The sequence below is a fragment of the Aquarana catesbeiana genome, linkage group LG01 (assembly GCF_042186555.1).
Source record: "Aquarana catesbeiana isolate 2022-GZ linkage group LG01, ASM4218655v1, whole genome shotgun sequence".
Lineage (NCBI taxonomy): Eukaryota > Metazoa > Chordata > Amphibia > Anura > Ranidae > Aquarana > Aquarana catesbeiana.
In genome coordinates this window covers 128,756,198-128,768,340 of record NC_133324.1, presented here as the reverse complement: position 1 = coordinate 128,768,340, position 12,143 = coordinate 128,756,198, and the positions used below count along the sequence as shown (strand labels likewise).

The following is a 12,143-nucleotide window of genomic DNA, read 5'->3' as shown; positions in this document are numbered from 1 at the left end:
CTGTTGCTAAAATCGGAATTCTCTCGATACTATCGGTACATTTTATTACTTTAACATGTAATCTAGATACAAAATCTATGACACTTGTGGAATCTTTATTTACAAATTTTGACAAGCTTAAAGGACACATTTCAATAATATATTCCATCTTAACATCTATTCCTGCAAAACTAGGTTATATGGAACGATGCGAGAGGGATTTGAATGAAACTCTAGAACTGAAAGATAGGCATGGGTTAGCTCATAATGCCTCGAGATCCCTGATCAACACTTTTACCATAGAAGCTAACTACAAAGTTTTGCTAAGGTGGTATCTGGTCCCGAAAGGGATATCTTCTTATGTCACAGGAGCTTCTCCATTGTGTTTTAGAGATTGTGGATATGCAGGGACAATGTTTTGCATATTATTATTATTATTATTATTATTATACAGGATTTATATAGCGCCAACAGTTTGCGCAGCGCTTTACAACATCGGGGCAGACAGTACACTTACAATACAAATCAATACAGGAGGGATCAGAAGGCCTTGCTCGTTAGAGCTTACAATCTAGAAGGGAGGCATATGGTGGCTATGACATCCTAAAAGCTAAATTGTCCTGGATTATTACTAACAAACATCTTTCAGCGATATTAAATGATGAGGTTCGATTATTTGAGAAATCCTGGGATCCATGGACTAAATATCAGATCGATGGTTCTAGAACTGTTTCCACTTGAATTACTTCAAAAAAAGAAAAGTCGGTACAAGATACCTTGTGTCTTTGACCTTTTTTCCTTTCTAATATTTTTTCTCTTTCCTTTTTCTATTTCTATACAAATTATTGGATATTGTACCCTTACTGTACTATTTAATGACTTTCATTATTTGTAGATTCTTTATTTGAAAAAATCTGAATAAAATCTTTGAAAAAAAAAAAAAGATTTGAAAAATTACAGTTCCATGGCTGATGAGTGCGTTAGGCCTTATTCCCACAGAATTTTAATGCCAGCTGTGGGCAGAATCCAGTGAATTCCTGTGGGTGGATTCACAGGTCGAAAAAAAATGTTGCAACCACTCAAACTGTGCAAAGCAATGACAGGCTAACAGCGACTGCAGTTTTCCTCAGCTTGCATCCAATAGTGATCATCTGTGACTAATCCTCGGGTAATCACTCCATGCGCAATTACATGGGTGCCGTAAGCTCACCTTTGCTTTGTACAGGCTGAGAGGTTGTAACTATCAGCATGTACCTCTGAATCCAGCTGCAGGAACGTTCTTCCGTTTGGCACCAAGATCTTGTGTGAATGAGACCTTGGCCTTTTGTACTATATGTGGACTCTGAAGTGCATATGCTGACCTTTTTAAAGCCACACACTAGGATACTCTAAGACAGTGGCTCCCAACCTTGGTCCTCAAGTACCACCAACAGGTCATGTTTTCAAGACGTGACGCGTTATTTTATTTTTTATTTTTACACTGTTCTTTAAAAAATAAAAAAAGTCACTTTTATTCCTATTACAAGGAATATAAACATCCCTTGTAATAGAAAAAAAGCATGACAGGACCTATTTGAGATCTGGGGTCAAATAGACTTCAGATCTCATATTTACACTAAAATGCAAAAAAAAAATATTAAAAAATGTCGTTTGTAATAAAAAAAAATTCCCCGCCGCTAATAAGTGATCTCGCTGCGAATCCGCCACTGAGACCATTTTTATCTGAAACCGAACCGCTCACTGAAGAAGAGGATACCGGGGTTATGGTAGCTAGCTGCTGCCATAACTACGACATCCCTCTTCAAAGTGCCGACATATATCGCCGTGAGCCGGTCCGGAAATGGTTAACCACTTGCTGACTGCCCTATAGCAGTTTTACTGCTACAGGGTGGCAGCTCTGCACCAGATCACGTATGTTTATTTGTGATCCTGCATTGTTCACAGCAGAAGCTGATCTGCAGATGGCCGGCACTCGATGTTCGCTGGCACCCGCTGATCATCAGGCAGAGATTCAGAACAGAGTTCTGTTCTGACACGGGGAATTGATGGGTTTTGTGTTCCTGCAAAGCAGGGACTAAAACCCATCTTCCCCTAGTAAAAGCAGCACATACAGTACGCAAAAACACTGGCTAGGCACATAGGTAACCCTTTGGCCACCCTATAAGTTTAAACCCTTCCCAGCCAGTGAAATTAGTGCAGTGACATTGCATATTTTTAGCACCGATCACTGTATTAGTGTCACTAGTTCCTGCAAAGTGTCAGTGTCCGATTTCCGCTGCAATATCGCAGACCTGCTAAAAGTCGCTGATCGCGGCCGTTAAAAGTATAAAATAAATATATATATATATATATATATATATATATATATATATATATATATATATATATATATATATATAATATATATACCATAGTTTGTAGACACTATAACGTTTGCATAAACCAATCAATATACGCTTATTGGATTTTTTTTTATCAAAAACCTGTAGCAGAATACATATTGGCCTAAATTTATGAAATAATTTGATTTCATTTTTTTTTTTTTTTATGGATAAGTTTTATAGCAGAAAGAAAATAAATATATTTCTCATTCGTTCATTGACACACAGCGCTTCCTTCAGGACCATAGGGCTATATCGCCCCCTACAGGAGTAGGACACTAGACAGAAAAAAGACTTGGCAACGCCCATGGGCAGTCTTAGGTGATATACACCCCCCTCTTTGCTATAGGCCTTCAGTTTTTTTTCTGCCTAGTCAGGAGTAGGGATCTAGTTCCCTGCTGGGATCTGTGGTCCTGGCAAGTTTTTTTGTTTTTGCTTTTTAAGCTTTTTTTCTCTTGAATTTTTTCCTGTGAGATCTACAATCAACTGCCGGACTGGGCGGCGGGCTGGACACTAAGATCCCATGGTCTCCCCAGTCTGGCCAGCAAGCACGTGCAGACCGCAGCTATACGCTAGGTCGGCCACGACGTAGCCCCACTGGACGGGGGCTGGCCCTGTGAGTTAAATGTCTTGTGAGGTCGCATACGACCGGGTCTCGGCCTGTGTTGCAGCGTTCCTCATGGCCGACAGCCCCCCACTTTGGCGAGGCTGATCTGTCTGGGAGCTTTACCTGCGCACTCACTGGAGCGGTAAGTAAGGGGCCCCCTCCTCTCCTTCCCTGGAGTGGTGTGTGGCGCGGCTACTCCCTGGGGTGGTTGGTCCCTCTGGGGTTCTCCTCCACATCCCCCCCTTCCCCGGGTGAAGCCCAGGCCTCTGGCTTAGGTGCTTTGGACACTCTTTCCATCCCTCCCCCTCCAGGGTTGTCACTATGGGACCTGTGCACTCGCGGCAGGTGGCCGAAAATTTAGCCCACGGCTTTTGCGGCCTGCTAGTCCGCACGACCACGCCAGATGCCTTCTTCCAGAGGGACAGTGCTGTAGGGACTCTGAGGGCAACTCCCTTTTAGGGGGGTTAAGTGGACCCTCCGTAGGCACCCCCTGTGAGGGGCCTTAGTCGATGCCCCCCGTGAGGGGCCTTAGTCGATGCCCCCCGTGAGGGGCCTTAGTCGATGCCCCCCGTGAGGGGCCTCAGCCAGTGCCCCCCGTGAGGGGCCTCAGCCAGTGCCCCCCGTGAGGAGCCCAGTGGTGTCCCCTGTGAAGAGCCCAGTGTTGTCCCCTGTGAAGAGCCCAGTGGTGTCCCCTGTGCGGGGTTTCCGTAGGCGTCTCTTGTGCGGAGTCTCGGCCAGTGCCCCCTGTGCGGGGTTTCCGTAGGCGCCCCTTGTGCGGGGTCTCAGCCAGTGCCCCCTGTAAGGGGTCCAGTGTTTCCCCCTGTGCGGGATATCCGTAGGTGCCCCCTGTGCAGGGTCTCAGCCAGTGCTCCTGTTATGGGTCCAATGGTGCCCCCTGTGTGGGGTATCAGTAGGCGCCCCAGTGCGGGGTCTCAGCCGGTGCTCCTTGTGAGGAGCCTGGGTGCGGGACCTAGGTGACATCCCTGTTCGGACCTAAGGCGGTGGAGGTCTGTCGCCGGCCCCCCTGTGTTATTTGCGTTTTTCACAGGTGGCACTTGGGCATATAGGCTAGTAAATGGCGCCCTCCCCTGCCTCATCGGTCTCGACTGATCCTATGGCTGGCTCTGCCGTTGTGGATGTGGCCCGCCTTGCGGGGTTGGTGGCCATACTCCATGTCCTGTCAGTTAATGAGGTTGTTCCTCCACAACTGCAGTGGCGCATCATTACTAGTCTTACAGGAGGGAAGTGTAAATGTCTTCCACAGTCTGAAATGGGGAAAAGGGCCTCGTAGCGGATGCGCGGTCCTTCTTCTTGGCACGCAATAGACCTGGTCTGGCGAGCCGAGAGCGGGTCTCCCTAGACCCACAGACAAGGCCCCTTCATCATGAAGGCGCGCCCTCACTTATGTCCTAGTGTTCCGGCCTTGAACCCCGAAAAGGGTTTTTTCCTTCCAATTGGCGTCTGTCACCGGACTGTTGGCAGTTCTCCTTGGAGCTGTGCAAGCCCTGTTGATTCAGTGTGTGCTTGTCCCGGTTCTAGTGGGTACAGAATGGAGTCCATCCACACGGTGGTGGCATCCCTTCATCATAGGGACTTTCGGGCTTCTGTCCACATCATGGATGCTTATTTACGCACTCCAATATGTGCCCAACACCAACACTTCCATCATTTTACTGTGGGAAAAGAGCATTTTCATCTCGCGGTGTTGACTTTTGGTCTCCCCTCCACCCCACGCATACTCGCACAGGTGTTGGGCCCAGTTCTGGCATGGTTACGTAAGCGGGGGATTGCGGTCCTGGGCTGCTTGGATGATCTTCTGCGAGCAGAGCCCTCGGCTACCCTGAGGGGCGACGTAGCTCGCTATACAGACATCAGTTTTCAGTTGGCTTCTATAATACATGAAGTCTGCTCCGGCTCCTCCCAGAAAATTGGATTATCTGGGCCTGACTCTGGTTTCATCTCTGGCCAGAGTGTTTTTTCCTCTGGACAAACTCCAGAAGTTGCATGCTGCGTTTCAACTACTGTTGCCTCGCACGTGGGCCTCCCTGCAGTCATGCGGGTGGGTGTTGGGCATGGTGGTTTCTACCTTTTTAAGGCGGTTCCATTTGTGCAGTTCCATACAAGCTCCTTTCAAGTGAGATCCTGGTGTAAAGTGTCTGGGGTCTCTGGGCTATTAGGTTCGGCTGCACCAGAAAACCGGGGGTCCCTGGTCTGGTGGCTTTGATGTCCGGGATTTCGGCAGGACACATCCTTTCTCCCCTTGTATTGGACAATGGTCCCAACCAATGCCAGTTTGTCTGGATGTGGAGGTGTCCTGGGACTGGTTTCTGCTCAGGGTCGTTGGACGCTGGAGGAATCCGGACTCCCGATCGATATCCTGGGACTTTGAGTGATCAGACTATGTATGGATCATGGAGGTTGACTTTGGGGGCTCCGGGTATGGATCCAGTCGGACGATGCCACAGTGGTGGTCTATGTCAATCACCAGGGTAAAACGAAGAGTGTGTTGGCAGCCCTGACAGTAGCCATCATCCTCTGGCATTCAAGGAGTGGAAAAATGGCAGGCGGTTGCCTCAGTTGGCTAGTGTTGGTCCACGGGGTGGTCCCTTCACCAGGACTTGTTTCATCGGATATGTCTCCGATGGGGCACTTCCGAGGTAGACCTGTTGGCGTCCCGGCTTAACAGAACGGTACTGAGGTTTCTGGCAAGCTCCTCTGGTGGCCACTGCAGACGCTCTGGTGGCCCCGTGGGGCCGGTATAGTCGGATCTACACCTCTCCTTCTCTCAAGCTTCTGCCGCATCTTTTGCGCAGGATCGCAGCCAAAGGGATTCTGATCATTCTAATGGACCCCGGATGGTCTTGTCTGTCTTGGTACGCCGACCTGGTGCGCTTGGTCGCTGACGTCCCCTGGTCTCGCACTCCCTGGCGCATTCTCTTAACCACTTAAGGACCGGGCCTCTTTTTTAGATGTGTTGTTTACAAGTTAACCTTTTTTTTGCTTGAAAATTACTTCCCCAAGAATCCCCAAACATTATACATTTTTTTTTTCCTAACACCCTAGAGAATAAAATGGCGATCGTTACAATACTTTCTGTCGCACAGTATTTGCGCAGCGGTCTTACAAGCGCACTTTTTAAAAAAAATACAATTTTTTGAATTAGAAAATAAGACAACAGTAAAGTTAGTCCAACTTTTTTTTTATATTGTGAAAGATAATGTTACGCCGAGTAAATTGATATGCAACATGTCACGTTTCAAAATTGCGCCCGCCTGTGGAATGGCGACAAACTTTTACCCTTAAAAATCTCCATAGGCAACATTTTAAAAATTCTACAGGTTGCATGTTTTGCGTTACAGAGGAGGTCTAGGGCTAGAATTATGAATTAAGAATTACGGATCGCAGCAATAGCTCACGTGTGGTTTGAACACCGTTTTCATATGCGGCCGCTACTCACGTATGTGTTCGCTTCTGCACGCAAGCTCGGCGGGACAGGCGCGTTTAAAAAAAAAAATGTTCTTATTTATTTTAACTTTTATTTTTTATTTTTACACTTGTTTTAAAAAAAAAAAAAAAAGTGTCACTTTTATTCCTATTACAAGGAATGTAAACATCCCTTGTAATAGAAAAAAAGCATGACGGGACCTCTTAAAGGGGGGTTCCGGCCGCAATATTTATTTTTTTTAAAAGTCAGCAGCTACAAACACTGTAGCTGCTGACTTTTAAAAAAGACACTTACCTGTCCAGTGAGCCCGCGATGTCGGCCCCCGAGGCCGATCCGTCCATCAGATCGGCCGCCGGCACCTCCATCTTAACGAAGGGAAACAGGCAGTTCACTGCCTGTTTCCTACTGCGCATGCGAGAGTCGCGTGGCTCTTTGTGAATGGCCCCATGGTTTTCTGGGACACACACAGTTCCCAGAAGGCAACGGGCCGCTCGCCGAAGAGGTGGAAGTACCTGAAGGTTTTCAGGTAAGTTAAAAGTGTTTTTTTTTTTTTTTTTTTTCAAATGTTTTTATTTTATTTATTTTTTTAGAATTTTGATGCAATTTTTTATTTTAGGGTGGGCCTCCACTTTAAATATGAGATCTGGGGTGAAAGACCTCAGATCTCATATTTAAACTAAAATACAATAAAAAAAAAAAAAAAAATTATCATTTAAAAAAAATTAAAAAATGGCCTTTAAGAGCTAGGGGCAGAAGTGACGTTTTGATCTTGCGGCGAATCTGCCACAGAGACCACTTTTATCTTGTACTGGACCACCGGCCGAAAACAGCGATACCGGGGTTATGGCAGCTAGCTGCTGCCATAACAACGATATTCGTCCTCAAAGTGAGGATGTACATCAGCGTGCAGCGGTCTGGAAGTGGTTAATCAAGGGGTTCAACATCTGCCTCCACCGGTGCAGACTCACAGTTTGTGATCACAGACGTGCCAAAAAGGGGGCTGTCTGCTTCTTCTGTGACCTTTCTAGATGGCTCAGACAGACGATGACTCTGATCTATTCTATTAGGGGTTGGGTTCCTCCTTTCCCTGTTACGGCACATTCTACTTGGCTGCTTATTGCTTCTGGGGCCTTCCATCATCAGGTATAGGCTGCGCTGGTTTGCAAGGAGGCCACATGGTCGTCGGTGTACACGTTCACAAAATTCTACAACTTGGCTGTGCTGGCATCTGAGGATGCTTCTTTTGGCCGCAAGGTGTTGCAGGCTGCTGTTTAGAGGGTCTATTCCCTCTTGAAGGGGTATTGTTCAGGTTGGGCTCCAGTTTGTTTCTGTGTTGATCTCCTGTTACCTGGTTGGCTCTTGTGTTAGCCTTGGGATTTTTCGTTGTCCCACCCCTTATGTTTGGCATGCTTTGGGATGTCCCTAATAGTTCTGAATAAGGAAGCGCTGTGTCTGTCAATGAACGAATGAGAAAACAGGATTTTCGACTTACCTTAAAATCCGTTTCTCTGAGTTCATTGATAGACACAGCACCCTATGGAGTTTATAATGCTTCTGACACTGCTTGGGACAAAATAAAGGCCTATAGCGGGGGGGGGGGTGTGTATGTGTATATCACCTAGGACTGCCCATGGTCTTTTTTCTGCCTATTGTACTACTCCTGTAGGGGGCGATTTATAACCCTATGGTTCTAAATAAGAAAGCGCCGTGTCTGTCAATGAACTCAAAGAAATGGATTTTACGACAAGTCAAAAATCACATTATATATATATATATATATATATATATATATATATATATATATATATATATATATATATATATATATATATATATATATATATATTATATATATATATTCTGAGAATATGAATGGTAACACAAAAACGTTTTTCACTCGTGGTCAGTGTTTGGCTGAAGCCATTTATTAATCAACTGTGTTTACTCTTTTTAAATCATAATGGCTACCCAAATGACCCTGATCAAACGTTTACCTTTTTACGATTTTGGCCTGATAACATGCACACAAGTTGACACACAGGGGTTTGAATGGATATTAAAGGTAACCATCCTCACCTGTGATCTGTTTGCTTGTTATTTGTGTGTGTGTGTGTGTGTATAAAAGGGTCAATGAGTTTCTGGACTCCTGACAGACCCTTGCATCTTTCATCCATGCTGCACTGACGTTTCTGGATTCTGAGTCATGGGGAAAGCAAAAGAATTGTCAAAGGTTCTGCGGGAAAAGGTAGTTGAACTGTATAAAACAGGAAAGGGATATAAAAAGATATCAAAGGAATTGAGAATGCCAATCAGCAGTGTTCAAATTCTAATCAAGAAGTGGAAAATGAGGGGTTCTGTTGAAACCAAACCACCGTCAGGTAGACCAACTGAGATTTCAGCCACAACTGCCAGGAAAATTGTTTGGGATGCAAAGAAAAACCCATAAATAACTTCAGGTGACATACTCTCTGAAAACGTGTGATGTGCTGTTTCAAGATGCTCAATAAGGGGGCACTTGAAGACAGATGGGCTGCATGGTCGAGTCACCAGAAGAAAGCCATTACTACGCAAATGCCACAAAGTATCCCGCTTACAATATGCCAAATAGCACAGAGACAAGCCTCAAACCTTCTGGCACAAAGTCATTTGGAGTGATGAGAATTGAGTTTTTTGGCCACAACCATAAACGCTACATTTGGAGAGGAGTCAACAAGGCCTATGATGAAAGGTACGGAGGTGGATCGCTGATATTTTTGGGATGTGTGGGCTACAAAGGCACAGTAAATTTGGTCAAAATTGTTGGCAAGATATATTCAGTATGTTATCAAAAAATACTGGAGGAACCTTTGAATTCATCAGCCAGGAAGCTGCGCATGGGACGTACTTGGACATTCCAACATGACAATGATCCAAAACACAAGGCCAAGTCCGCCTGTCATTGGCTACAGAAGAATAAGTTGAAGGTTCTGGAGTGGCCAGTCTCCTGACCTCAATATCATTGAACCACTCTGGGGATTTACAGAAACTGGAGGCTTTTTGCCAAGAGGAATGGGCGGCTTTACCATCTGAGAAGATAAAGAGCCTCATCCACAAATACCACAAAAGACTTCAAGCTGTCATTGATGTTAAAGGGGGCAATACACGGTATTAAGAACTGGGGTATGTAAACTTTTGATCAGGGTCATTTGGATAGTTTCCGTTGCCATTATGATTTAAAAAGAGTAAACACAGTTGATTGATAATAAATGGCTTCAGCCAAACACAAACCACGAGTGAAAAAAAAAATTTTTGTGTTTATCATTCATATTCTCTGAAAAATAATCAAGAAATCATAAATTCTGCCAGGGTGTGTATATATGTATGTGTGTGTGTATATGGTCTCATTTAGTTTATAGCACAAAAAATAAAAACACAAATACCACCAAAAGAGAGCTCAATTTTGGGGGAAAAAGATGACTAATTTCATTTATTTGGGTTCAGCGTTGCATGACTGCACAATTGTCAGTTAAAGTAACGCAGTACCTTTATTGCAAAAAGTGGCCTGGTCATGAAGAGGGGGGTAAATCTTCTGGAGGTCAAGTGGTTACAATCCGTGTTGATGGCAGTGGGGAAATTGGGGTTACATGAGGACTGAGGTTGGGAACCTCTGCTCTAAGGAACAGATTGAAGCAATTCAAAGGTCAAAATAGCTAAAACTCTGGAGAACTTGGTACTCTTTAGGGCTAATGCGTGTTTCGCTTCTTAGACAACTGCAGGCATACAGTATATCAGAACAAATTGTGTGTAATCCTAAGTGAATACCTGATGGCTAAGTGGTGAAGTGTATAGTAAAAGAGAAAAAGAATACATACATAGTTGTGTGTACTTCCTTAGGATCTTCTCTTTTTGAACACCATTAGGCTACATAGTAAGGCGCAGACACAGGCGATGCTAGTAGTACGATAGCGCTACTAAAATTGTTGGCAATTGATCGCTAGCAGTAGCATGCAATAACACACATTTGGAACATTGTGTGAATAATTGGTGATCGCTACTACAGGATGTTCGTGTGCCTCTCTTATAGGTGGGCATTTATTCTAAATGAATGACAATCTATTGCTACTATCAGCAATTTCTGGTGATTTTAGTAGTACAATTGCCTTTTAATCGCCTGCTTTAATTGTCTGCTCTTAGCCTTCTTTAGGCTAGGTTCCCACTGCTGCGTTGTCTGAGATTGGATGTGATTTGCACCGCACTGCAGTGCAAATCACATCCGATCTCTGTTCGATGCGATTTCAGCCATACAGATAGTATGGTTGAATTCGCATTGCATTCGAACCAAACTCGAACAGGACCCATTTTTGGTCCGCAGCAGAATCGGATCGCATGGGTGTTCACACCCATGTGATCCGATTACTGTCCAAGTTTGCAGATCGCACTATGATATGCGAACTGATTTGGGGGTGTCGTTAACTTTTAACTGACACTCCCAGCAGTTCGCATAGGGCAGTGTGAACTGCCGTCAGGAGACATGCGATGCGGGAACCCGCAGTAGATTTGCAGCGTTCCCGCATTGCAGCAGTGGGAACCTAGCCTTATAGTGTATGTGGAAAGTTTTTATTTGTAAACGTTTGTCTTTAGTGTTTGGTCTTTAATTGAGTTTCTGGTGCTTGTTTAGTTCACTGTTTATCCACACGCATTTTAGAACTTGAAATACGAACTTTAAGATCTTGACTTGAAGGTTTAGGATTCTCCCTTTTTGAGTTGGCGTGTTCTGTTTTAGATCATGCTGTACTATTATTACTAGTCTGGTCTGCCTCAGAACATCATGTCCTTATACTTCACTTTTCAGTGTTGTTTTTAAGTTTGATGTGGTGCCTGGTCAAATATGTGGCTGGCGTGTTTTATTCCCTTTGAGAGATTGAGGCACATGAGTTTCATATAAGCTGGGTATTGATGTTGAATTGCATGTTGTTTCTTTTAGTTAATTGCTGCTGTATGATACATGGTGCTCCTTCAGTTCTTTCAGCTTGAATTTTCTCAAATAGACTACTAACTTCAGAATTTTGCATGCAGGCTTGTTTCCAGGAAAGTTGGGGTCTCCCTTTGTGTAGGTGGCATCAGTTTGACATGCATTCAGAATTCATTGACATGCATTTAACCTACATTTGACCTCTTCCTGTCCTGTATTTGACCAAGTGGTATTTTTATTCCCATAGAATTGTGTAGGAATGCACAACCTGCTTGAAGCAAGCAAAAGCCCCTTGTGACAGACTAACGTTGCATGGTCAGACTATTCACCAAGAGAGGTTGTTTTAGAACTTGATCTACCTTCACATAGACTATCTTTAACATTTGGTTTCTGCACTTTTCTGCTCTTGGTGGCCTGAAAGCTGCAATAACAATATTGTGATTTTCTTATGACGGTTATCCTCTTACTCTGATCTGATGCTGAGAGTCAAAGATGTCAAAATAAAGTGATTAGAAAAAAAGTTAATAAAACACCTGGTGTGAGAGAGGCTATTCATAAATTGTGTTATAATTTATATTAAGACATTTCTGTGACACTTTTAACCAAGTGAATTTACTAGAGGTGCACCGAATGGACATTTTGGTGCCGAAACCGAAAATTCAGGATGAACTTTATTTGAATTGAACTTATCGTCGGCCATTATCGGCACCTTTAGCACAAGAATAGCTCTAGAAAAATGCATCCCTTTAAATGTATGTCATCGCACTGGTCAGTTGCGCT

The 12,143-nt window shown here is 44.3% G+C and overlaps 1 protein-coding gene across 1 annotated transcript in view; it reads left to right on the top strand.

Annotated features, from left to right (window-relative positions):
• Positions 1-12,143, top strand: part of JMY (junction mediating and regulatory protein, p53 cofactor) — a 119,744-nt gene that overhangs the window by 48,662 nt on the left and 58,939 nt on the right. The gene's annotated exons all lie outside the window — the stretch shown is intronic.